This window comes from Bos indicus, chromosome 10 (genome assembly GCF_029378745.1).
Source record: "Bos indicus isolate NIAB-ARS_2022 breed Sahiwal x Tharparkar chromosome 10, NIAB-ARS_B.indTharparkar_mat_pri_1.0, whole genome shotgun sequence".
Taxonomy (NCBI): Eukaryota; Metazoa; Chordata; class Mammalia; order Artiodactyla; family Bovidae; genus Bos; species Bos indicus.
The window spans coordinates 41,437,057-41,463,204 of NC_091769.1; positions in this window are offsets into that span (position 1 = coordinate 41,437,057).

The following is a 26,148-nucleotide window of genomic DNA, read 5'->3' on the forward strand; positions in this document are numbered from 1 at the left end:
GGCCACCATCATTTGTAATCTCAAGTAGTTGATCCTTTTCTAGCACGGACAAAGTCAGTTCACCTGGTTTATTCACAAATGGGTCATGGATCTATTCTTTCCCAGTTTGAGGGTCTTGTATGGCTGGGAAGGAATGCTCAAACTCTTTTGAAAGCTGAGATGGATGCAGCTTTCTCTCCATGCACTATCAGGGAGAAAGAAGACCCTAGTCTGTCACTTTCAAAACCTCTGTTAATGTTTGAAATGTGCCAGATCCCAGTGTTTGCTCATTACCCCCATATTTCCAGTTTGCCTTGAATGCAGCCACTTTATCTGCTGACTTTTACACAGTTGCTGTCCTCTCCTGAAGTGACAGATTGAGTTCACTGTACAGGTTGTGTATGTCACACAAACAAGCAAGCTTTGGACCCATTCTATGTCACTGAAATGTGCTGCCAGTGGTGACTGTTTTTTAAAAGAAATCTCTGGAGCAGTTATCATAATTCAAAACTCTAGCCAATGATTTACCTTGAGAAAGCCATCTCACTTCTGCATATAAGAGAGGATGTGTATGCTCTGCATCCATCTCCTGACAGAACTGCATGCACTGACATGAGTTAAGGGCATGTACTTTAATATGGTTGATCATTTTAATCACACCCTGCAAAACATTAAGTTCAGGTGACATTTTTCAGCTAACCATCATTTCTCTGTAGATGACACAGTGCATAGACTCACAATCAGAAGTGACCTCTTTGACCAAAGGAGAGAAGCCAGAAAGTCATCCAGTCATGGCAGCCGTTCCATCTATGCATATACCAATACAAAATGACCAATTCAAATTCCCTGATGCATAATCATTCAAAGACTTGAATAGTTCTGCAGCTGTGGTATTGGTTGGCAACAAAAGGGCACATAACATACCCTCTTGCACATCCTCTGAGAAATATATTGCATTGAAACAAGGATCGTTGCCTTGTCAACATTAGTAGACTCATACACCTGGATTGTGCACTGCAATGACTCATTAATCCTCTCTAACAATTGTGCCTCAGTATACTCTGCTGTTTCATCAATTCATCTAATTATGGTGCTAGCCAAAAGAGGAACAGATGTAATCTTTTGAATTGCAGACTCTCCTGAAAGTTCAAGACAAATGTCCTTGGCAGCAGGCAGGATAGACTCTTCACCCACACTAAACGGCTTTTTAGCTCTAGCAATGTGGTTAGACACTAAGAATGATGCTCTCAATACAGAAACATTTGATAAAATGGCAGCTTTCAATAATTGCTTCTGTTCTTCGTGTTCACATTAAAAAAAAAAAAAAAAAAAACTCCAAAAAAAAAAAAAAAAACCCTCCAAAGACTGTCTTTCAATGCATAGTACTCGGTCTCCATGTAGCACAGCAGTTTTGAAGGTTTCATGGCTTCATTTGGATAGCTAGTTGCCGCATATTGTACAAAGCATGCTTGGAGAATGTGAATCACTTGTTGAAATGAATCTGTAATTTAAGAAGGACTCTTGGTATTTTCTTTTAAATGCAGCTTTCCTTTTGTTGTCAGTCTTCTGCTGTCTCATCATTGGGTCTTTCCCGCTTTACAAAGAGGGTCTCCAGTGATGTTTGTTTTTCACTTATTTTTGCTAAGATTAGCTCGTGGGCTTACAAAAACTGTGATTGAGACAAATTATGCAGACACGGATGGAAGTGGTAAACCAAATAATAAGCAGGCCATTCAAGGACTAAAAAGTATTGGATTCTGAAAAGTCAGCCACCAGATGCAGGTTTACAGCTGAGGTACATTAACTTGCCACTATAAAACCTGCCACCACATGCCGCTTAATTGCCACTTGCCACTCACTGATAGGGTTTTGATATGAGCCTGTAAGCAACTGATTAATTATGGTCTCTGTGCAGTCAAACACAACGCCCTGAGTGTTAGCATCACTTCCTCAGCATCAGATTCTCATACAGAATGTACAGCCTGGATCCCTTGCATGCACAGTTCACAGTAGGGTTCACTGGGAGAATCTAATGCCACCATTGCTCTGACAGAAGGCAGAGCTCAGGCAGTAATGCTAGCGTGGGGAGCAGCTGTAAATAGAGATGAACCTTTGCTCCTTCACCTACCACTCACTTCCTGCTCTGCAGTCCAGTTCCCAACAGGCCACAGACCAGTACTGGTCCATGGCCCAGGAGGTGGGGACCTCTGGCACCATTTATTCATTCATGCCTTGAACTTGGACTAAGATTCTTCTACATACCATTGATAGTGACCCACACTGGATAAATCAGCACATTCCCTGAAGTGCTCATAACTACTGCCCTAAATCCCAGTAGAAATCCCATTCTGTCAGCAATCTTACAAAACCTGATGTTTCCTTCACTACTTTCTTTATGGTGCTTATCTTTAGTGTCTGAAGTGAATGTATATCACATTTACATTGAATCCAAACCCTGACCTCGGGTTAGTTTTATGAAGTAATACATTCTTGATTTAGTTCTTTGTAAGGTAGATTGTAGAAGAGATAGTCCCTAAGTCCTATTTGTGTGTTCCTCTCTTTATAGTGTACTAACATTTTAGTCTATAAAGAATAATCTTTAAAAACCATATGCATTTCTCCCTGATTAATAATTTCAAAGACAGTCTCAGTTATCTACAACTGACTGAGGGCCTATATAAGAATGACAGAAAGGCTTCCAGGAATTTTCTTTTTTTTTTTTTTTTTTTTTTTGAGTTATAAGAACCATATAACCACAACAAATTACTAAAATAAGAGGGTAGGGGAGGGAGGAGGGAGGAGAGTTCACGATGGGGAACGCGGGGATACCTGTGGCGGATTCATTTCGATATTTGGCAAAACTAATACAATATTGTAAAGTTTTAAAATAAAATAAAATTTAAAAAAAATAAAAAATAAAATAAAATAAACATGTCATATTTTTATTTAAAGCTTGAACAGTTTTCTAAAATTAAAACTTCCATCAATGGGGTACAGGATAGACTACTATGATCTCTCCTGATTTTGAACAGTTTCCTATGACATCACGTTTTCAACCTTCTGATTCAGACCTTTTGTGGAAAATGTCTTACTTTTGTTTGTACTCCTTTTGAAAGCCAACTATGAAGATTAAGATATAGAATACTAGTTGTCCTTATTTTTACGATCAATCTATAGTTATTTCAGTTTTAAAATCTGGTCTGGAATTGTTTCCAAAGATGGAAAAGAAAATATCTAAATTGTAGTGTTATTTATTACTACAATCCTTTCTTTTCTTTGACACAAGAAATGCCTCCTTCTCCTCCTGTTTTTGTTTTTTTTTTTAAAACAATTCTAGGCTCCCTTCAGTATTGCTTTATAAAACTATGTATAAAAACCTAGAATGAGAGGGAATAACACATTTGAGGTAAAATATACCTTTTATTCATATTTCTACCTTGGAGCAATTTATCAGTGTTATCTGAGATGCTGCAGCCCAGACTTGAAGTCCTCAGAATATCCACCAAATAAAACATAACTGTCAGCTTTTAAGTTGTGCACTTTTTTCAATTGACACAAAAATAATCTCCAGTTTCTTTTTTCTTTCTATAGTGGGAGAAATCGTACAATTAAGTGCAAAGAATTTCAAATTGCCTCAATTCTTGATTGCATTTGTATGAACTATTTATGCCTTAACGCTCTGAAAAAAGCAAAAGGAAATTTTGCCTTGAAATACAACAATAGATACTCAGATTATCTCTACATTTTTATACATGACAATCAACCTTATAAAATGCAGACAGGAAGACATCAATTGAAAAAAACAGGAGGAAAAGGGAGGAAATGGGCAACAGAAACTAAAACAAGAATCAAATAATAAAGGTAACAAATATAAAAGCAATGGTAATTAATTTTGTCATTAAATTATAGGATAAAATGGACAATTTTCAGACATAAAAACTACATTGAGAATAAAATGGATATTCTCATACTGAAAAACAATAACTGAAACTAAATACTGAACAGTTAGACTTAATAATCACATTATGTACACTGAAGATAATCATAAAATTGGAAGATATATCAAAAGAAAATATCCATACTCAGTAATAGAAAGACAAAAGATGGAAAATAAAAGTTTCTGAGAGACCCTGTGAGAAAACCTGTAGAAAGATTTAACACACATTTAATTAGAGTCCAAAAGGAAAAAAAAGAGAGAAGTAACATTTGAAAAGATCATTGCTGAATTTTCTTTCTTTTTTTTTTGTTTAGATTTTTATTTATTTTATTTTTTTTTAATTTTATTTAATTTTTAAACTTTACATAATTGTATTAGTTTTGCCAAATATCAAAATGAATCCACCACAGGTATACATGTGTTCCCCATCCCGAACCCTCCTCCCTCCTCCCTCCCCAAACCATCCCTCTGGGTCGTCCCAGTGCACTAGCCCCAAGCATCCAGTATCGTGCATCGTACCTGGACTGGCATCTCGTTTCATACATGATACTTTACATGTTTCAATGCCATTCTCTCAAATCTTCCCACCCTCTCCCTCTCCCACAGAGTCCATAAGACTGTTCTATACATCACTGTCTCTTTTGCTGTCTCGTACACAGGGTTATTGTTACCATCTTTCTAAATTCCATATATATGCGTTAGTATACTGTATTGGTGTTTTTCCTTCTGGCTTACTTCACTCTGTATAATAAGTCAGAACCTCTAGAAATGCTACAGATTTCAAGCAAGATAAATACAAATAAAATGATACATAGAAAGATGATAATAAATCTGATGAAAATCAAAGGTAAAATATTAAAAGCAATGAGAGAAAAGGCATATTACTTTTAAAGGAGTCTGATAGCTAACATATCAATAAAAATAATGGGACTCAGAAAATGATAAAGTTATATTTTCAGATGGCAAAATGTAAATGACTATCAAACTAGAATTCTATGTCAAGCAAAACTTTTGTTCAAAAATGAAGATGAAATTAAGACATCTTTCAGTTCAGTTCAGTCACTCAGTCGTGTCCGACTCTCTGTGACCTTGAATCGCAGCACACCAGGCCTCCCTGTCCACCACCAACTCCCAGAATTCAGTCAGACTCACATCCATCGAGTCAGTGATGCCATCCAGCCATCTCATCCTCTGTCGTCCCCTTCTCCTCCTGCCCCCAACCCCTCCCAGCATCAGAGTCTTTTCCAATGAGTCAACTCTTCGCATGAGGTAGCCATAGTACTGGAGTTTCAGCTTTAGCATCATTCCTTCCAAAGACATCTTTAGGTAAACAAAAAATCAGATAATTCAGCATCAGCTGACTAACACCAAAATAAGTATTGAAGTATTGTAGAATGTTTTTAAAAGAAAGGAGGTAATACCAAGCTGTAGTAAGGAGTACAAGAAATAATAAAAGTAAATAGAATTAGAAAAGGCACGTCTGTGAGAAGATATAAATTCAAGTATATATATAGGTGTATATATATATATATAAAACATAAAAATACAACATTACACAAAAATTAGGAAAGGAATAAGACTTATAATGTTGAAAAGATTTTGCTTTGTCTGGGATATGGGACTGTTAGTGTCTCCTGGGACAGTGACCTAAAAAATGCACAGTGTGAAAGTTGTGAGTCATTTTATTGGATGAAGAATGAGGACTATAGTCCAGGAGACCGCATTTCAGATAGCTCTGAGAAACTGCTCCAAAGAGGTAGGGAGGTTTCTGCTAGTCTTATGAAGGTTACTGCTAGTCACAAGGATCAGTCATCACCATGGAGGATTTTAGCGCTTTTCTAGATATGAGGAGATGCAAGAATTTGGCTCATAAAATCAGCTCCTGAAGGTATCAAACTATCTAAAGACATGTTCTGACAGTTTTTGCAGAGAACAAAGTGCCTCATTTCTGCTCTCCACCTTGAGCTCCTATCAAGGGGGTGTTGAAAGTTAGCAGCTGCAACAGCACATGATGTAATCTTTATGGAAGTAAATGGCAAGTGCCAGTTTGCAGTTGACAATTCCAATTGGATTGAGTCAATTGAAGGAAAAAAGTAAAAGGATAATAGAAATGGGGCAAATAAACCTCAAACTTAAAATAGCATTTATCAGTAATTATATGAAATGGAAATCTAAATTAAAGAAAGGCAAGATTGTTAAACAGGAAGCAGATAAAATTGATTTCAGCTATCTGCTGCTTACAAGAATCAAAGCTTAAATACAAATACCTGAAAAGTTAAAAGAAAAAAGGTAGAAAAGCTATATCATTCAAATGTTAACTTAAAAAAGCTGAAAAAATATATTGCATTAGAAGAAAAATCATAATTTAAAGAAAGAAGTATTCACAGGTATAGAGAGCTACTTCGTAATTATTAAAGAGTCAATCTATCAAGATGATATGGGAATTATAATTTGTCATATCAAGCATATGTCAAGTCAATATGTACCAAATAATACAGACTCATATAAAGAAAAAGAAAATCAAGAAGACCTAAAAATTCACAATTGTAATAAAAGATTTTTAATATATCTAAGTAACTAAAAAAAAAGCAGTCAAGTTATAATTAAGGATATAAAAAGTTTGAACAGGGTTTACAAATTGAACAAATTACATATATAGGACAGTATAATCAACATTTCCAAATTACACAATTTTACTAGATTTTGATGTTCAGAGCAGATTTAGGTTCACAACAAAACTCATCAGAAAGTACAGATTTCCCATACACCCCCTACCCATATATGCATAGCCTCTCCCATTATCAACATCGCCCACCAAATTGATACATTTGTTACAATTAAATCTACATTGACTAATTTTTATCACCAGAAGTCCATTTACATTGTGGTTAAATTTAGTGTTGTTCATTCTGTGGGCTTGGAGACATGTATGGTGATATGTATCTACCAGTATAGTATCATATAAATTAATTTCACTGCTCTAAAAGCCCACTGTGCTCTATTTAGCCCTTTGTCCTCCAGTCCCTGGCAGCCTGATCTCTTTAATGTCTCCGTAGTGTTGACTTTTTTCAGAGAGTAATATAATTAGAATCCGAAGGTATGTAGCCTTTTTAGATTGGCTTCTTTCACTTAATAATATAGATTTATTTCCCTGCATGTCTCTTCCTGGCTTGAACACTCAGCTATTTTTAGTCTGTTTTGTGTTGAAGAATATTCTATTGTCTTGATGTACCACAATTTATAGTTCTGTGTATTCTTGCCACCTCTTCTTAATATTTTCTGCTTCTGTTAGGTCCATACAATTTCTGTCCTTTATTGTGCCCATCTGTGCATGAAAAGTTCCCTTGGTATCTCTCATTTTCTTGAAGAGATCTCTAGTCTTTCCCATTCTATTGTTCTCTATTTCTCTGCATTGATCACTGAGGAAGGCTTTCTTATCTCTCCTTGATATTCTTTGGAACTCTGCATTCAAATGGGTATATCTTTCCTTTTCTCCTTTGCTTTTCGCTTCTCTTCTTTTCTCAGTTATTTTTAAGGCCTCCTTAGAGGCCTTCGGAGAAGGCGATGGCACCCCACTACAGTGCTCTTGCCTGGAAAGTCCCATGGATGGAGGAGCCTGGTAGGCTGCAGTCCATGGGGTCGCTGCGATTTGGGCATGACTGAGCGACTTCACTTTCACTTTTCACTTTCATGCATTGGAGAAGGAAATAGCAACCCACTCCAGTGTTCTTGCCTGGAGAATCCCAGGGATGGGGGAGCCTGGTGGGGCTGCTATCTCTGGGGTCGCACAGAGTCGGACACGACTAAAGTGACTTAGCATTTAGCAGAGGTCTTGCATTTTTGCATTTCTTTTTCTTGGGGATGGTTTTGATCACTGTCTCCTGTACAATGTCACGAACCTCTGTCCATAGCTTTTCAGGCACTCTTATCTATCAGATCAAATTCCTTGAATCTATTTGTCACTTCCACTGTATAGTCATAAGGGATTTGATTTCAGTCATACCTGAATGGTCCAGTGGTTTTCCCTACTTTCTTCAATTTAAGTCTGAATTTGGCAATAAGGAGTTCATGATCTGAGCCACAGTCAGCTCCCGGTCTTGTTTTTGCTGACTGTATACAGCTTCTCCACCTTTGGCTGCAAAGAATATAATCAATCTGATTTTGGTACTGACCATCTGGTAATGTCCATGTGTAGAGTCTTCTCTTTGTGTTGTTGGAAGAGGGTGTTTGCTATGACCAGTGTGTTCTCTTGGCAAAAACTCTATTAGCCTTTTCCCTGCTTCATTCTGTACTCCAAGGCCAAATTTTCCCATTACTCCAGGTATTTCTTGAATTCCTATATTTGCATTCCAGTCCCCTATAATCAAAAGGACATCTTTTGGGGTATTAATTCTAGGTCTTGTAGGTCTTCATAAAACCGTTCAACTTCAGGGTCTTCAGCATTGTTGGTCGGGGCATAGATTTGGATACTGTGATTTTGAATGGTTTGCCTTGGAAATGAACAGAGATCATTCTGTCGTTTTTGAGATTGCATCCAAGTACTGCATTTTGGGCTCTTGTTAACTATGATGGCTGCTCCATTTCTCCTAAGGGATTCTTGCCCACCATAGTATATGTAATGGTCATCTGAGTTAAATTCACCCCTTCCAGTCAATTTTAGTTCATTGATTCCTAATATATCGATGTTCATTCTTGCCATCTCCTGTTTGACCACTTCCAATTTGCCTTGATTCGTAGACCTAACATTCCAGGTTTCTATGCAATATTGCTGTTCACAGCATCAGACTTTACCTGAGTCACCAGTCACAATGCATTGTTTGTTTTCCTGTTTTGAGTTCTAAGAGTTCCATGTAATTTTTGTGTAACAGTACTTTATCAGCTATGTCTTTTGCAAATGTTTTTCACAGTTTGTGGCATATCTTTTTCAGTCTCTTGACAGTATCTTTAACCAAGCAGAAAATGTAAACTAAATTTTGACAGTAGAGCAAAAATAGTCTTTTCAACAGATGGTGCTGAAACAACTGGGCATCTACATGCAAAACATGAATCTGCACACAGGTCTTATACCCTTACAAAAATTAACTGAATTAACTTAGCTCATAGAACTAAATGTAAAACTGAAAGCTATAACACTTTTAGATGGTAACAGGAAAAAACATCTAGATGACTTGGTTTGATGATGACTTTTTAAACACAATACCAAAAGCATGATCCTTGAAAGAAAGAATTGATAAGCTGAAAATTAAAATCTTAATTTGTTTTCACTTTATAGATTTTCTTTAAACAAGATTATCCACACTTGTGATTTCATATCTCAGTTTTATGTTTGAACTAAAAAACATATCTTTAATAGAGACTTCACTCTTGAGTTACAGAGCCTTATTTATTAATGCCCCTGGGCATTTCCATTTGGATGTGCCATAGTCATCCTAAGCACAACTTGTGTAAAGTCAAAATCCCTATCTTCCTTTTCTAAACACAGTCTTCATCTTTTATTCCCTATATTGATTATTTTGATCACCAATCATTTCTTGCTAAACTTCAAAATCAAATGTCATTCTAGACCTCTTTATCACTGATTAGATCACTTATATAACTTGTTATCACTATAATCTCTGTTTCTATTCCTTGTATACTTCCTAAATATTTATTAAGTTAATCTCTTTTTCATCTCCATGGTCTTAGTGTTAGACACTTAATTTTGTCAGTAAGACAATAGTGGTAGCCAGCTTTTCTCTCTGAAGTTCATTTTCTATAGTGTCTCAACAATATAAAATGCATAGTGAATCTGACCATGTTACTCATCCTCTTGCTTTTAACGTAGTAATAGTTAAGTATATTTAAGATAAAAGGTAACTTTTTTAGCATTATATATTGCTCCCTGTATTTTCAACCACCTCCAAGTCTTTACAGAATTATCTCCCTCATTCATTTCCATTCACCCTGAACTGTTTTCACACTGAATCACTTCATTTTCTACAATTCTCCCAACTCTGCCTCAGATCCATACTTTATTGTATATCACTGTTTATGCTGGAAATGAATTCCCTTGTCTTTAACATCTAGCTAATTTCTCATCCTTTCTAAATTCAGCATAACTTTTACCTAGAATCTCTGTTCTTCCCAGGCAATGTTTGGGTCACTCTCCCTGGGGTTCCATATCACCTTGGGCAAACATTTGAGCACTTAGCACATTGCACAGTGATTGATTTTTTATGTGTGTGTCTGTGTAGCTTTATGTAGGATATATGACTTCTAAATTATGATAGATAGTTGGAGACCTTTCCTTCAAGTAAATAATTTTAAATGGGTTTATGAAATCTGTTATCAGTTTAACATTGAATGAGTTACATTATTTAGATTTGAAAACCTGGGTTCAAGTTAGGTTCTGCCACTGTACTTTCTAGCTGCTAAACCAAAGTTAGTGCTAAAGGCTAAATTATCAGCTTCTCAAAGCCAAGAATGTTGCCATTATTGTTTAAACAGTCATTATTTGGTGATAATCTGTTTATCTGTGCTCAGGAACAGATAATTGCCTAAAGGATCTTTAGAAGAACTCATTAAGGATGATTCCGTTTCACTGCCCCAAGGTGATGCTGAGGGGAAGCAGCTCCAGATTCCGAGCAGGGGACATCTTGATCACTCTCCTGTCTGGAAGTCTAGAAGGCTGTGTCTGCGTACCCACCATCCTTAAGGTGGCAGCTGCATCAATGTTTGCCAGAGGGGATTTTTAGCCAGACTTTTGTTTTTATTGTTACCCCCAACACCTTCCTCAGGTTAAAGGAAATCAGATGTATTTATTTTGTTAGAGAATTTTCTTAAATGTTTATTCAACTTGTACAATTCTACAATGAATGGGACTTGCATTATTGACAACATTTAATTACTCTGCCTCCTTGGGTATTTTTCCATTTATGTTTCTTCTAAATATCTACATGTGTCCTATTTTTCAGGTATGTTTTTCTATAAACTTGACAAATAGCTGTGGGTGTTCTTCTCTGTAGTCTCTCTTGTCTAGAAACTGAAGTTAAAAGTTAATCACAAATCAGAGTTCCATGATTTTTCATGGTTACAGAACAAAGCAATATCATACATACATTAAAGAAAAAAAAAATACTCTTAGCTCTGACTTAGAAATGAATTGTCTAAAATTCAGTTTCTTGAGAGGATGAAGGTAATGATATTTGCATTTTCTTGGCTGAGGTATGATAAAATGCCCTGGGATTACATGAATATTCCCAAGACCAAAACTTTTGCTTCCAGTGCAGAAAAAAGCTCAGAGATTTTAAGCTTTCATATCAAGACAAATACATTAAAAATGCAAAGTGTTTCAGAAGTCTTAACTTTGGAGCTTGTGGCAAATTTGAAAATAAAAATTACTTCCTTTTATAGACTACATCACCCCTAAATCAAACTAGGTGTTCGAAACTCTTTTTTCCAAATAAATATTTTTACATAAGATTATAAAACCTACTCAAATAGCAGTTTAACATTAGATGAATTACACCATTTATATTCAGAAAACCTGAGTTCAATTTAGGTTCTGTCACTGATCTTCCTGGCTGCTTAATTTCCAGCAGAACTGCAGTCTCAGAAACTTCATCACTTAATCTCTGAACTGGTGAATACAAATAATACATATGTCACATGGCACAAGACTATTATGAACATATGAAAAAATTTGCATTGGAGAGCTGTGTATACTGTAAAATATTCTGGATATGTTACTAGTATTATACTATTTTATTATTGGGCTTCCTAGATGGCACAGTGGTAAAGAATCTGCCTGCCAATGCAGGAGAAACAAGAGACTTAAATTCAATCCTTGGGTCAAGATCTCCTGGAGGAGGGCATGACAACCCACTCCAGGATTCTTGCCTGGAGAATTTCAAGGACAGAGGAGTTTGTTGGGCTACTGTCCATAGGGCTGCAAAGAGTCGGACATGACTGAGCACACACTCATGCACACACTCTACTATTATCTTTTCCTCCTCAAATTCCCCAATTATATATTATGTGATCTAAGTATTGTATCTGCTTTTAACAGAGGTATTTAAATATTTTTCACTAATTGATTCAGGTGATAAATACTTGTTTTTGTTTGGAGAATCTTAGATGGAAGAATTAAGTTATTGAAGTCATCATTTGAAATTACACATGGTTACTTAAAAAATAAATCATAGAACCACTGATATTCATTAATTATTTTTTGGCTTAACATCTGAATTACTGCTATTCATTTATCCATCCTCTTTATTATTCACACAATGAGTTTTTATTAAAGTTCAGGTCATTTTCTCTACATTGGATTATATGAATAAGACAAAAATCACTAAACTCAAAGGGGTCATAATTTATTGGAGAGAAAGGCAAGTGAATAGCTTCTAAAAGGCAAGATGACATGAATTATGATATATGGATGCAGAACATACATACTGTGAGAAGGTGACTTCCTGGGGAGGTGACTACAGAGTTGAGTTCTTGAAAGTGAGTATCAGTCACTTGCTTAAGTGAAATAGTAGGATAAGCAGAAGGGAGTGGCAGTGGTGAAGGGTGTTCTCAAGGCAGGGAAGGGCATATATTTGCTAGAGGAGTGTATAACCATATTAATGTAAAGTGAAACTTGCTCAGTTATGTCCATCTCTTTGCATCCCCATGGACTGTAGCCTGCCAGGCTCCACTGTCCATGTAATTCTCCAGGCAAGAATACTGGAGTGGGCTGCCATTTCCTTCCCAAGGTATCTTCCCAATTCAGGGATTGAACCTGGCTTTCCTGCAATGAAGTGAATTCTTTACTATCTGAGCCACCAGAGAAGTCCATATTAATGTTAATCAGTGTGTATAGCCATATCAGGCACAAGAAAAAATAGTCAGTTTCAGTAAAATAATTGTAATACTCTCATGCAAGAGTCTTTTCCTTCTCATGGGGAGGGAAGAGCACATTCAGGAACTCTAAGAGGTTCCATGTGGGTTGCTGTTTCCTACTCCAGGGGATCTTCTCAACCCAGGGATCAAACCCATATCTCCTTTGTCTCCTGCTTTGGCAGGCGGATTCTGCACAAGGGCTTCCCAGTGATAAGGGAGAAGTTATCAAACATGATGACTTCATGAGAGGAACAATTTGGATAGTGAAAAAGATAAACATTTCAGCTTTAGACACATTTGTGGATGCAATGAAGCCTTAGAGAAGGCAGTTGGATACTGGGACTGGTTTCCAAGTAGAGGTTTAAATCCAAGATAGAATCAATAGATTGTAGTAGTTGTAATCATGGAAATAGATGCATTCACCTGGAAGGGGCTTAATGAACAGAGACAGGAACTTGGTAAGGAACTGCAGGAAACACCATTCTTCAAGATGCAGATGGAGGAAGACCGAAAGAGAAGCAGTCAGATAGAAGAACTTGGGGAATATTTTTAGCTGTTTATGTAAATGTCAGGGACTGAGGAGTTCTTTATAAGGCATCACTACTTTTTTCGTGATGCCACCCTATCCTCAATCAGGCACCTTCTTCTGGCTTTTGTCCACCTTGGTCCCTGGGCACCCCTGGTCCCCTTTTCCTATCTGTACCCTAAGTTTCATTAGGCAAAATTATTTTTCTTCAATCATTAACATTATGAAGATTTTAGTTATGTGGTCCAAAGACCTCACGTTTAACTCTAAAGTTTTCTTCACTTTAAATTCAGTAGCGAGATCTCTAGACCACATGATTAAAAATGCCTGAGATTAAAGCTGCCTTTATTTAGGGACAAAGTTCCTCAAGTGGGTATTAATTCAGGGTCTTGTTCTTGACATTTTTGGCCTATCACTGAGAGAACATAGGCCTGTACACATAGTATATATCAGAAAGGACCTGACAGGGGTTTTGTTTTTTGTTTTTTAGTATAATTGCTTTACGATGTTGTATTAGTTTCTGCTGTACAACAGAGTGAATCAGCTATACATATATCCCCTCCCTCTTGAACCTCCTTCGCACCCACCATGACAGTTTGTTTTCGATGGACCTCTTTGATGGCCTGATACCTCAGCTAGAGAGATTGATAATAAAATGGAGAGGTTGAGAAAACATGGAAAACTGGATTGATAGTTCTTAGAAAAAAGTAAACATTTTTTCTTAGAAACCTTCCTGATGGTATGAAAACAAAATTTAGTTTTAAAATAGACTTGAAACAAATTGCAAGAGAGGAAGGGAGGTCTAGTCTCTGATGAATTATCTGCTTGTTTTGAATAAAGCCATTCTTAGAAATATGTGAACAAAGACTGGAATTGGGGTTGATCCTTACAGAATAGAAGATTATTGTTAGTGAACATCAAAGCCCATGCTCCTCCTGTTTCAAACATAGGATGTATTCTGCCTCCCCTCATCACTGGGATAGTTACATAATAACTGTCTGTCTTATGAATGAGTTTTGAGCATCATACAAGAAATGTTGTCTAACAATTGCCTGAAACACCCTGTAAAAACTCAGCTGCTGATTCCAACTTAAATTTGTCATCATTCCTAGAATTCCGTTTAGAATTGCGTAATTCAATAACTGAAGGGATTATGTGGAGTACGATAGAAAGAACTGGCAGAAGAAAACTAAGTAATTAAATAACTTTATACGATCAAGATTTACCCCTAGACCTTCTTGAATATTTGTGCAAAGTTGCTTAATGCTAACAAAGCAAGTCACAGGAAATGAGTGTGGCATCAATAGAGAAAGATCAAAATCAGAGGAAAATGGATAGTGTCTAGAGAAATTGTGCATACAGCTTTAGAAAAGGACAAGATCAAATAAAATACCTTGCATTTATCATTATATGAAACCTGGAGGCAATTTTTGGTTCAATGGGCAGGAAATTAGACATGCGATCCAGGCATTGTTAATGTGACTTTCATGCTTGAATCCTGGCTCACTATAATGAAAGTTACCTCTCTGCCTCTCCTAGATCTCTAGCTTTCATGACATTTTTGCCAAGTTACCCCTCTATCATTTAGTCATTCATCCTAATAGCCTACAACAGCACAGAGGTAATATCACAAAGGTATGGTCTTTATGCTTCTGTAAATGAGTTCAACCACTTCAAAAACTACTCCCTTTGTTCCTTGGTTTCTTTTTGAGCTCCTAGCAACTAGGATTGTGTCAGAGTCTAAATTTAGATGCATCTGTCTGAATCTGCAAATTATACTCCATTAGTGCACAACTGAGATTAAACCCTGGGCTCTTCAGTCTGACTAGAGCTAACTACTGTACACTTATTTCTTTATGCATGGGATCCTTACTAAAGTAGGTGCACAGGAACAAAGAGGCAACGACTGAGATCTGTTACAAATGGTAGAACCACTAAGTCAGCTGATTAGTTTCTGAATAACCCTCTTTCTCCTCCTCTTGTCATTATGAAACACTCACCACAAGTTCCACACTTAATTTCTCAACAGCTCTCATGCAAATAATAATCTCTATTTAGATTAGCTCCTGTAACCTACTGATTTAAGAGAGGGCAACAACTCTTTTCAGAAAAAGTTAAGAAGGAGGTAGAGAATCTACACAATTGTTGAAGAAGCACTTCTCAGTATTTAAATCCATAAAAGGAGAATACCAGTTTTTGATAAGCTTTACCTCCCCTGTCTCGATTTTCACAGTCCCATCAGAAGGGAGAGACTGTGATGCTGAGATGAAAACCCAAAGGCACTGGTCTGTAACAAGCCAATCAAAACTTATAATGCAAACGCAATGTGAGGTGTACCTCCATTGGCTAGCTAGACTTCTGACAAAGTCTATACCAGATGTTTGTTACTATCTTAACTTCCTTTTCAAGAGTTAGATACTAGAAAGTGAAAGGTTGTTGTTGAATCACGCGAATACACCAGGATTCTTGGCCCTCGGAGGAGAAGAATTCAATCCGGAGCCAGAGACGAGGCTTGATCGCTCAGAGCTTTTGTGTAATAAAGTTTTATTAAAGTATAAAGGAGATAGAGAAAGCTTCTGACATAGGCATCAGAAGGGGGCAGAAAGAGTACCCCCCTGCTAGTCTTTAGCTGGATGTTATATAGTCACTAGCAGTCTGTTAATGAAAGAAAGGAATGTCTTAAAATTCAGAATGGCACCAGGCCCCTCACCCATAAGATGCATTTTGGGATAATCTTGGCACCAAATGGTTTATCCTGGGCCATAAAATGATTAACTTGAATCTTGAAGAAGGGCAGACCACCATACAAATAGTTTCATTTACATAGATTAGGGGAACAATATCCATACTGGTTTGTCAAGTAGGTTCTGGGCCAAGAGGCAGAACCAACTTGGAGACAGAGTTTGGGATAAAGGCATAGTACATTAGCATAGCTTAAGACAAACATTTCCATAAGAAAAAGGCATTGGTTATTTCTAGACTCAAGAATAGCTAACTTCAGGCGAAGCCGGGTGTCATTATGGCAACACAATATTTTTTTTTTTTCTAATTTTATTTTATTTTTAAACTTTACATAATTGTATTAGTTTTGCCAAATATCAAAATGAATCTGCCACAGGTATACATGTGTTCCCCATCCCAAACCCTCCTCCCTCCTCCCTCCCCATACCATCCCTCTGGGCTGTCCCAGTGCACCAGCCCTGAGATTCCTTAAAAAACTGGAAATAGAACTGCCTTATGATCCAGTAACCCCACTGCTGGGCATACACACTGAGGAAACCAGAAGGGAAAGAGACACGTGTACCCCAATGTTCATCGCAGCACTGTTTATAATAGCCAAGACATGGAAGCAACCTAAATGCCCATCAGCAGATGAATGGATAAGAAAGCTGTGGTACATATACACAATGGAGTATTACTCAGCCATTAAAAAGAATACATTTGAATCAGTTCTAATGAGGTGGATGAAACTGGAGCCTATTATACAGAGTGAAGTAAGCCAGAAGGAAAAACATAAATACAGTATACTAACGCATATATATGGAATTTAGAAAGATGGTAACAATAACCCGGTGTAGGAGACAGCAAAAGAGACACTGATGTATAGAACAGTCTTATGGACTCTGTGGGAGAGGGAGAGGGTGGGAAGATTTGGGAGAATGGCAACGAGTTGCAACACAATATTTTAAGAGAAACCTCCCTTTAAATTTGTATAGAGAAGGAAAAAATATTGCTAGTTTGTTTCCTCCTGCCGCTTAAGAGAGATAAAAATGTCTGACACTTGCAGGCTATTTCCTCTATTTGGAGACCCCTGGCCTTCCTGCCTGTTACCCTCTCAAAAGGAATCTTCAAACTTTCCCCTTCATCTTTTTTTTTAAACATCTGGATCAACTATGATAATGTAAAATCTCTGACAGGAATTTCTGCTGATTTAAAGATGCACAGTAAATAAACTTTTAGGCTTTTAAAGGGAATTAGTTCCAGCATTTCTACATTCAGTGGGATAGAAAACTCACAGGTTATTTCTTTGATCATCTTATTGGGGTAATATTAGAAATAAACTTTCTGGAAACCTGACAGAAATTAGCCTTTAGAAATTAGCAACTCCTTCAACAAAGCTCTTCCTTTACATAGCTACAAGTATGCATTTTGGCCTTGTTAGTTGCTCTTCAAATTCATAATGTGTGGCACAGAATAAATAGTAAACATGGGCTCACAGAAATATATGAAATAAACGCCTTGAAAAAAAATGCCTTGGCGGTTCCTGCTTCATTTCCTACCCTTTAACTTACCCAGGTGATTCTCTCTTCCTTCCACATTGGCATCTGGTCTAGTCAGTGCTTGGATATTCAGTGTTACATCTTAAGATGTATGTTCTCAATGCAATGGCCAAAAGGATCATTGTTTTCATTTTTTTATATTCAACAAATATTTATTGAGTTCATCTTATGTGTCTGAACTCTAAGGTCTGGGAGTAGGAAAAATTATCCCCAGAGTACTGCATAATCTAAATGGAAGATGTATATTAAAGAAATATAGTAATTGCAATTTACTTAATAGCACTGGACTCTTGGCATTCTTGGGTTTATCATTCAAAGTTTTGACTATTTGAAAGTATTGTTCTTGAGATGTTGATTGTGAGCCTTGTGGGGCTGGCATGCAGAAGTTAGGGATTAAAGATAGCTGGCTGCATGTGAGGCCTTCATTAACAGAGCTTTGCTTATTATGATGTAAGCATGAGTCTTTATGTATGTGAGAACTATCTAGAAATGTGATCTTTAAAAGATTTTCAAGAGATTTCACATTTTCAAGAGACTGTATTAGGTATCTCAGATGATTAGGTATCTCTTTCAAACAAAGGGGAAAAATCAAATCTGTCAGAGAAAAACTGGGCAAACTTTATAGTGGGGAAGATAGTCAATCTTTGTGCCCAAAGTCAGTAAATCCTTTCTAGTACTGTAAGGGGAGGGGATACTTCAGTTTCTATACATCTAGCATATGCAGACATGGAAGCATGAAATTCCCCCATAGATGACATATAATGAACTCACTATGCCTGAAGCACAGAGCATATGTAGGACATGTTCCTGGAGGGTGCATATCATTTGGTAGGTTGTAAGGAGCTTATTGCTGAACTTCAGGTTCAGAAATAACAAAATTAGACATGCTTTTTTGTTTTCTGTTTTGTTTTACTCAGTAGTTTTTAAAATTAATTTATTTATTTTGGTTTTTATTTCTTTTTTATTGACGTGTAATTGATTTACAATATTGTGCCAGTTTTAGATGTACATTAAAATAATTCAGTTTTAATGATTATTTTCCATATATGTGTATTAGCTGCTCAATTGTGTCTGACTCTGCAACCTCATGGACTGTAGCCCACCAGGTTTCTCTGTCCGTGGAACCCTTCAGGCAAAAATATTGGAGTGGGGTGCCATTCCCTTCTTCAGGGGATCTTTCCAACCCAAGGATTGCACCTGGGTCTCCTACATTGCAGGCAGATTCTTCACCATCTGAGGCACCAGGGAAGCCCATTTTCCATTAGAGGTTATTACAAGATATTGAATATAGTTCCTTGTGCTATACAGTTAATACTTGTTTCTTCTTTATTTTATATATAGCATTTTATATCTCTTAATCACATATTCCTCATTTATCATTCCCTTCCTCTTCCTGCTTTGGTAATCATAAGTGTGTTTTCTTATGAAAGAGACAGTGAGACTGTTTATGTTTTGTATATAAATTCTGTTGCATTATTTTTTAGATTCCACATATAAATGATATCATATAATAATGTCATTGTCTGACTTACTTCACTTGGTATAATATTCTGTAGGTCTATCCATTTTGCTGCAAATGGCAATATTTTTTTTTTATGGCTGAGTAATATTCCAGTGTGTCTGTGTTTCTGTGTCTCTCTCTGTGTGTGAAACATCTTCTTAAGCCAATTATCTATGCAGAAAGCCTCCTGGGTATATATTTGGCAAAGATGAAAATATAATAGGAAAAGATACATGCATCTCAATGTTCCTAGAAGCACTGTATACAATAAATAGCTGAGACATGGAAACAACCCAACAGCCCATTAACAGATGATTGATTTAAGTAGATGTGCTTTTAAAGACAATCATGTAATCAAAAGCTATGAATAAGAATGCTTTTTATATTCTATTTTTAAATAATTTTTTTTGTTTTGGGTTTCCCTAAAAGTTGACCCTAAACCAAAGATTTGAGTAAAATGAATTCTTTCTTATATAAAAACAAATATTTATATGTTTACCTTTTTAGGTGATCCTAGGATACTATCTATAGATATTTTGACAGTAAGTCAGGTAAGGTTAGGCAGCCAATAGTTTATCATGCTACTTACCCCTTTGAGAACCTACAGACTAATCTCACTGGAGAACGCTGAGAGCCAGTGTAAAACACAATTGGTCCTCCATATTCATGGGTTCTCTACATCCATGGATTCAACCAACTGTGGGCTGAAAACATTTTTAAAAATTCTCAGTATGTTCCAAGAAGCAAAATTTGGATTTTCCTTGTATTAGTTGTTCAGTAATGTCCAACTCTTTGCAATCCCATGAACTGTAGCCCCCCAGGCTCCTCTGTCCATGAGATTCTCCAGGCAAGAATACTGGAGTGGGTAATCAATCCCTCTTCCAGGGGATCATCCTGACCCAGGGATCGAACCCAGGTCTTCTGCATTACAGGCCGATTCTTTGCCATCTGAGCCACCAGGGAAGCCCAGCAAATAGTCACATAGCATTGACTTTGTATTTATAACTATTTGAATGGCATTTATATTGTTTTAGGTTTTATGAGTAAGCTAAAGATGATTTAATGTGTTTGGAAGGATGTGCATAGGTTTTATGTAAATACCATGCCATTTTATGTAATAAACTTCAGCATCACAGATTTTGGTATCTGCAGGGGGTTCTGGAACCAATTCAATTCTCCTGTATACCAAAGTATGACTGCATGCATTTAAGAATTCTTCCAACCAGAGGATACAAAATTATGGCTTCCAGAACAGATAACAAAGTGGGCTCTTCTGGCCAGAAAAACAAAACCCAGAGCAATTACATGTGAGCACTGAAAGGTAAATGGATATCACTGAGGTGGTAAGGAGCAAAAGGGTAAGGGCAGGGCTTACCTGCCTGCCCTTACCCACTAAATGTCATCCACTAAAGGGAGTATTCTGAGGATTCATTGACTTGGAAAAAAATACTGCTTATATTTTTACAAATCCATCACCACAACTAGAAAACAATTTTTAACTCTATTATGTATGAGAGGGTTATTAGCTTTGAATTTCATGCTGCTCTACATACTCCACTACACTGTTGAGCTCATACTATATTCAAGGATTTTTCACTAGTTTTAATTTTATTTGATTCTCCTATGACCTCTGGACTTGTATAAAGCTGATAGAATCAGTCTCGTATTACAAATAAAGAAAACAAGTTCAGAGGAATTAAAACACTTTGTCATGTGGCTATAGGAAAAACCATATCTTCTGCTTTATACTGTTTTTTTTTTCTTTTTTCCATTTGACTGCAGTAAAAAGAACATTTAGTTTGTTCATATCTTTCTCAAGATATGAGAAAGATATGAAAGATATGAACAAACTAAATGTTCTTATAGTGATTCCTTTAAAAATTAAAATTATTTTCATTTTTATTTTGGAAACAATTCAAATATTTTTCATTTCCCAATTATTTTTCTATTAAGATGATACCACGCAGGGAATTTGTATCTATATCTGTATCTTGTATCCAGTTTCTGACTGGATAAAAGCTGGTTTTAGAAAAGGCAGAGGAACCAGAGATCAAATTGCCAGCATCCACTGGATCATTGCAAAAGCAAGAGAGTTCCAGACAAACATATATTTCTGCTTTATTGACTATGCCAAAGCCTTTGACTGTGTGGATCACAATAAACTGTGGAAAATTCTGAAAGATACAGGAATACCAGACCACCTGACCTGCCTCTTGAGAAACCTGTCTGCAGGTTAGGAAGCAACAGTTAGAACTGGACATGGAACAACAGACTGGTTTCAAATAGGAAAAGGAGTACATCAAGGTTGTGTATTGTCACCCTGCTTATTGAACTTATATGCAGAGTACACCATGAGAAACACTGGGCTGGAGGAACCACAAGCTGGAATCAAGATTGCCAAGAGAAATATCAATAACATCATATATGCAGATGACACGACCCTTATTTCAGAAAGTGAAGAAGAACTAAAGAGCCTCTTGATGGAAGTGAAAGAGGAGAGTGAAAAAGTTGGCTTAAAGCTCAACATTCAGAAAACTAAGATCACGGCATCCGGTCCCATCACTTCATGGGAAATAGATGGGGAAACAGTGGCTGACTTTTTTTCTGGGCTCCAAAATCACTGCAGATGGTGACTGCAGCCATGAAATTAAAATATGCTTACTCCTTAGAAGGAAAGTTATGACCAACCTAGACAGCATATTAAAAAGCAGAAACATTACTTTGTCAACAAAGGTCCATCTAGTCAAGGATATGGTTTATTCAGTGGTCATGAATGGATGGGAGAGTTGGACTATAAAGAAAGCTGAGCAGTGAAGAATTGATGCTTTTGAATTGTGGTGTTGGAGAAGACTCTTGAGAGTCCCTTGGACTGCAAGGAGATCCAACCAGTCCATCCTGAAGGAGATCAGTCCTGGGTGTTCATTGAAAGGACTGATGTTGAAGCTGAAACTCCAATCCTTTGGCCACCTGATGCAGAGAGCTGACTAATTGGAAAAGACCTTGATGCTGGGAAAGATTTAGGGCATGAGGACAAAGGGACAACAGAGGATGAGATGGTTGGATGGCATCACCGACTCAGTGGACATGGGTTTAGGTGGACGCCAGAAGTTGGTGATGAACAGGGAGGCCCGGCATGCTGCAGTTCATGGGGTTGCAAAGAGTCGGACAAGACTGAGAGACTGACCTGACTGACTGACTGAACAACATGTGGGCCATAGATATTGGACAGAGAATACACTTGAAGATTAGAGTTGGAAAATTTGGATATTGGACAGGGTCACTAACTTAAGAGAGGAATCATGCCATCGGAGAGAAAGGTGATACAATAGAGACCAGAGTTGGATATCACTTGGTACTCTGTGTGCTAAAGTGTTATTGAGTGGATCAGGGTAGAATATAGCCAAACAGTCAGAAACATTGAAGAGATGAGTTAAATAATCAGTGGGTCAGAAACTAAGTAGACAAATGAGCAAAAGAGACAAATTGCGAAGACAAGATAGATAATCAAAGGTTTTGTAACATGAGAAGTAAATAAAATATATCAAAATGTCTGACAAACTAGAAAGTCAGTCATTTAGATATTTGGTCTGAAGTGTTAGTTGCTCAGTCATGTCCAACTCTTTGCAGCTCCATGGACTGTACTCCAGGTAAGAATACTGGGATGCATGAAATTCTCCAGGCAAGAATACTGGAGTGAGTAGCCATTCCCTTTTCCAGGGGATCTTCCCAAGTCAGGGATCGAACCCATGTCTCCCACATAGGGAACCTACAGGCAGATTCATTACCATCTGAGCCACCAGGGTAACACATAGATGCATGGTCTGGGCATCAGTAAATAGGATTTCATTGTAGGAAAGATGGAACTTGGACAGGTCATTGGCTGTTAAACATGATTTAAGTTCCTGATAACCTTTGGGAAACTTCTTAAAAATCTTCCTGTTCTAGAGGATCTTGGGAAAAAACTTATTTTAATCATCTAAATTATATATTTTTTTCATTAAAAATTAGGTCACATATAAAGGGTCATATAAAAATAAATAGGTTTAAAATAATTTCTGTCAAATGCAAACATGCACTGCACTTTTAATAAGGAGAGGATATTGGCAATGTTTTTCAAAGCCATTATGAGCAAAGACACTCAGGGCAGACCTGAGCTCTAATAAGTGGCCTTTATCTGTGATTCTCACAGACAGTTGAAGATCTTGCTAGGTAAGCATTCTAAGCCAGGTATTACTAACTTGGTCCGTCCATTCTGAACACTCTGAAACGGTTATTGGCTGCTACATCCTTTGAATCATTTCAGCTCAACTTTTTTTTAATACTGGAAGGAATGAATCTTGAATTTAGGAGTTGAAAATGGCAACAAAAGGATTACTCAAAAATTATTTCACCCAACTTTAAAATGAATTACTCATAGTTCATCTAACAGCTGAAACATGAATAAGCGGTGAATTATAAAGAATATGTAATTTGATTGTGATGCCAGTCTGAAATCTGTCTCCATCAGAGAACTGGTGTAAGCCTTAGGAAATTTGTAGCAAATGTTGTCTCTTTCTTGGTCTAGTTTGACTGTCAACACTTGCTTTCTTTGGTCTGATTGGCTCCACACCGATTCTTTGTGCTCCATATAGTCTGTCATCCAAGTTAGAATACTCATTTTGAAATTGAGTTTTCAAATAAACTGCCGAGAACTCTTTGACCCTGTCTGCACAGTGTTCAAAGATCAGCATTAGACATCTTTCCATCTCTATGTTTGACTTTCCTTTTCTCTCTTTGCTTCTTTCAGTTTAGTTTCACTGCTCCCCTCCCTTCTTCTTCTTGCCTTATACCCACCTCTGCTTCTGATACTGGTAGAGATGAGAGACCTAAGAGGTTCACAGAAGAAAAGTTTCACCTACTGTATTTTTAAGCTACTAGTATCTTTCTTCTGATTGTATAACTTTTAGGATTATTTCTCTCTCATAATATTCCCTACTTTTTAAGAATGTTTTTGCTATGTAAATATAAGACATATTCTTCAATGTACATTGCAGAAATCTCTCTCTGACTTGCATAGCAGTGTTGGAAAAGGAAGTTAGTGCTTTATTTTTGGTTCATAAATAACATTCTCTAATTAAATATGATCTTATAATTTCCCTCCATTGCTCATAAAGCATGACAGTTTCTAAGGAATCATATAAAAAAGATCTTTCAGTTAACTCATGATTCTATTCTTTGTCCTAATTTGTATATCTCTAAAGTTTTCATGGTTTGAACGTAAGTTGGTACACAATGTGGAGTATGACTCCATCCTCATTTGATTTTCAAATTCTTTTGGTTACAGGAGATGCCTCATGTTAAAAAAAAAAAAAGTACCATTTTAGGGAAAAATTCAAGCTGAGTTTATTTGAAACCAATAAAACAGTTCATCTTCACTTAGGCCATTACTTGAAAAGACAAACCTAAATTTATAGCTAAGCAAAGGATTTTGTCTTCATGTGGCAGCTTTTAGGTTGAGCCTTGATGGTATAGATCTACTGAAACTGACACAAGGGTCACTGAATAGGATCAATGTTTTCAGAAGATATATGCTTTGATTAAGAGGTTATAGTGTAGCGGTTCTCTCACACTATTCCTGAGAAAATCGTATGCTGGTTTTCAGTCAGAGCACTTATGTGTTAGCTATGAAATGAACAGATTGTTATACTGACTTTGAATCCTATTTGAGGTTATTGTACTAAAGAGTAGGTGTTTCTGGATTTTAAGTTACTGTTTTTCTCTTCACAGACCTGGAATCAGGCCTAATGAAGTTGAGTACGTTTATTCTTAGTAATTTCTTTCTAAGATTATCTCTGGCTTCCAGATTTATCCTAGATGCAGATCTCATCTTTCCTACTTGCAGGCCAAACTCGGTATAAACCCTTCTGTGAGGTTTCCCTGTGATGGACATGACACAAAAATAAATGACCTGTTCACTTTTATTTCCTTTCTCGGCTTTGTTCATCTTAACTCCATTATCTCACTCTTCTGTGTATTAGTGGTGGCAGAGTTAGATGTGAAAGAAAGGGCTTTGGCTATTGAAAGGCTCTCTTTCATGTGTGCAGAAATGCATTTGAGCTTGACAATTCAAGTTTTGTAATGTTTTGACACTGAGTAACACATTAGGAAAAAGTTATAACGTAAAAAAATTTCTAGTGCAAATATGCATGTATTTTGGAGGTATAAAACTCTGAGCGCATGCACAAGTCAAGGTTGAAGCTGAAGCTGCTGATACGAATGAGAACTGAATTTTTCTTTTGAATACAGCTAAAGGAACAACTGACAATAAAGACTAAAGAAAACCTATAATGAAGAGATACACTTGAACTAGTTGATCAAAAATCCATCAAGCAGCTCAGATGCCTTCCAGAGGTCTCAAAAAAATAGTCTATAATAGGAAAATTTTCTGGTCTACTATCTTTATAAAAATGTCTTTTTAATATTTTTAATACTTTAAATAAATTTCTATTTAAATATATTGTTATTTATTTTATTCATTTTTATATTTAGATATATTTAATATTTTATTTATATCAAGATATTTTGATACTTAAAAATAACATAAAATAACACTGAGGTAAAAGATAAAAGAACACCATTATGTTTTATTTTATTAAATAGTGTCTGAACATTTAATGTGCTGTTGAATTCACTATGCTAGCATTTTGTGGGGAATTTTTGCATCCATATTCATCAGGGATATTGACCTGTAGTTTTTCTTTGTTTTTTCTTGTTGTATCTTTTATCTGGCTTTGGTATTAGAGCAATGCCTGTGCTGAGTTGGTGGCTTGCCATTGGCTGGACTCTGTGGTAATTCATGTGGGCCTGCCAGCAGGCTCTTTGTTAGATGGGACCACTAGATGGACTCTGATGTCCCCTCTCATTGAGTGGGGTTGTAGGCTATGTTGCCACTCTAGAGTCTGGTTGGGCAGGGCTGCTCCCTGATTGGATGGTGCTCCTGATTCAATTCTTTGCTCAGGTAAGGCTACAGGCAGGGCTTGGCAGTCCCATAGAGCCTTAGGGTGTGTGCTCTGTAGATCAG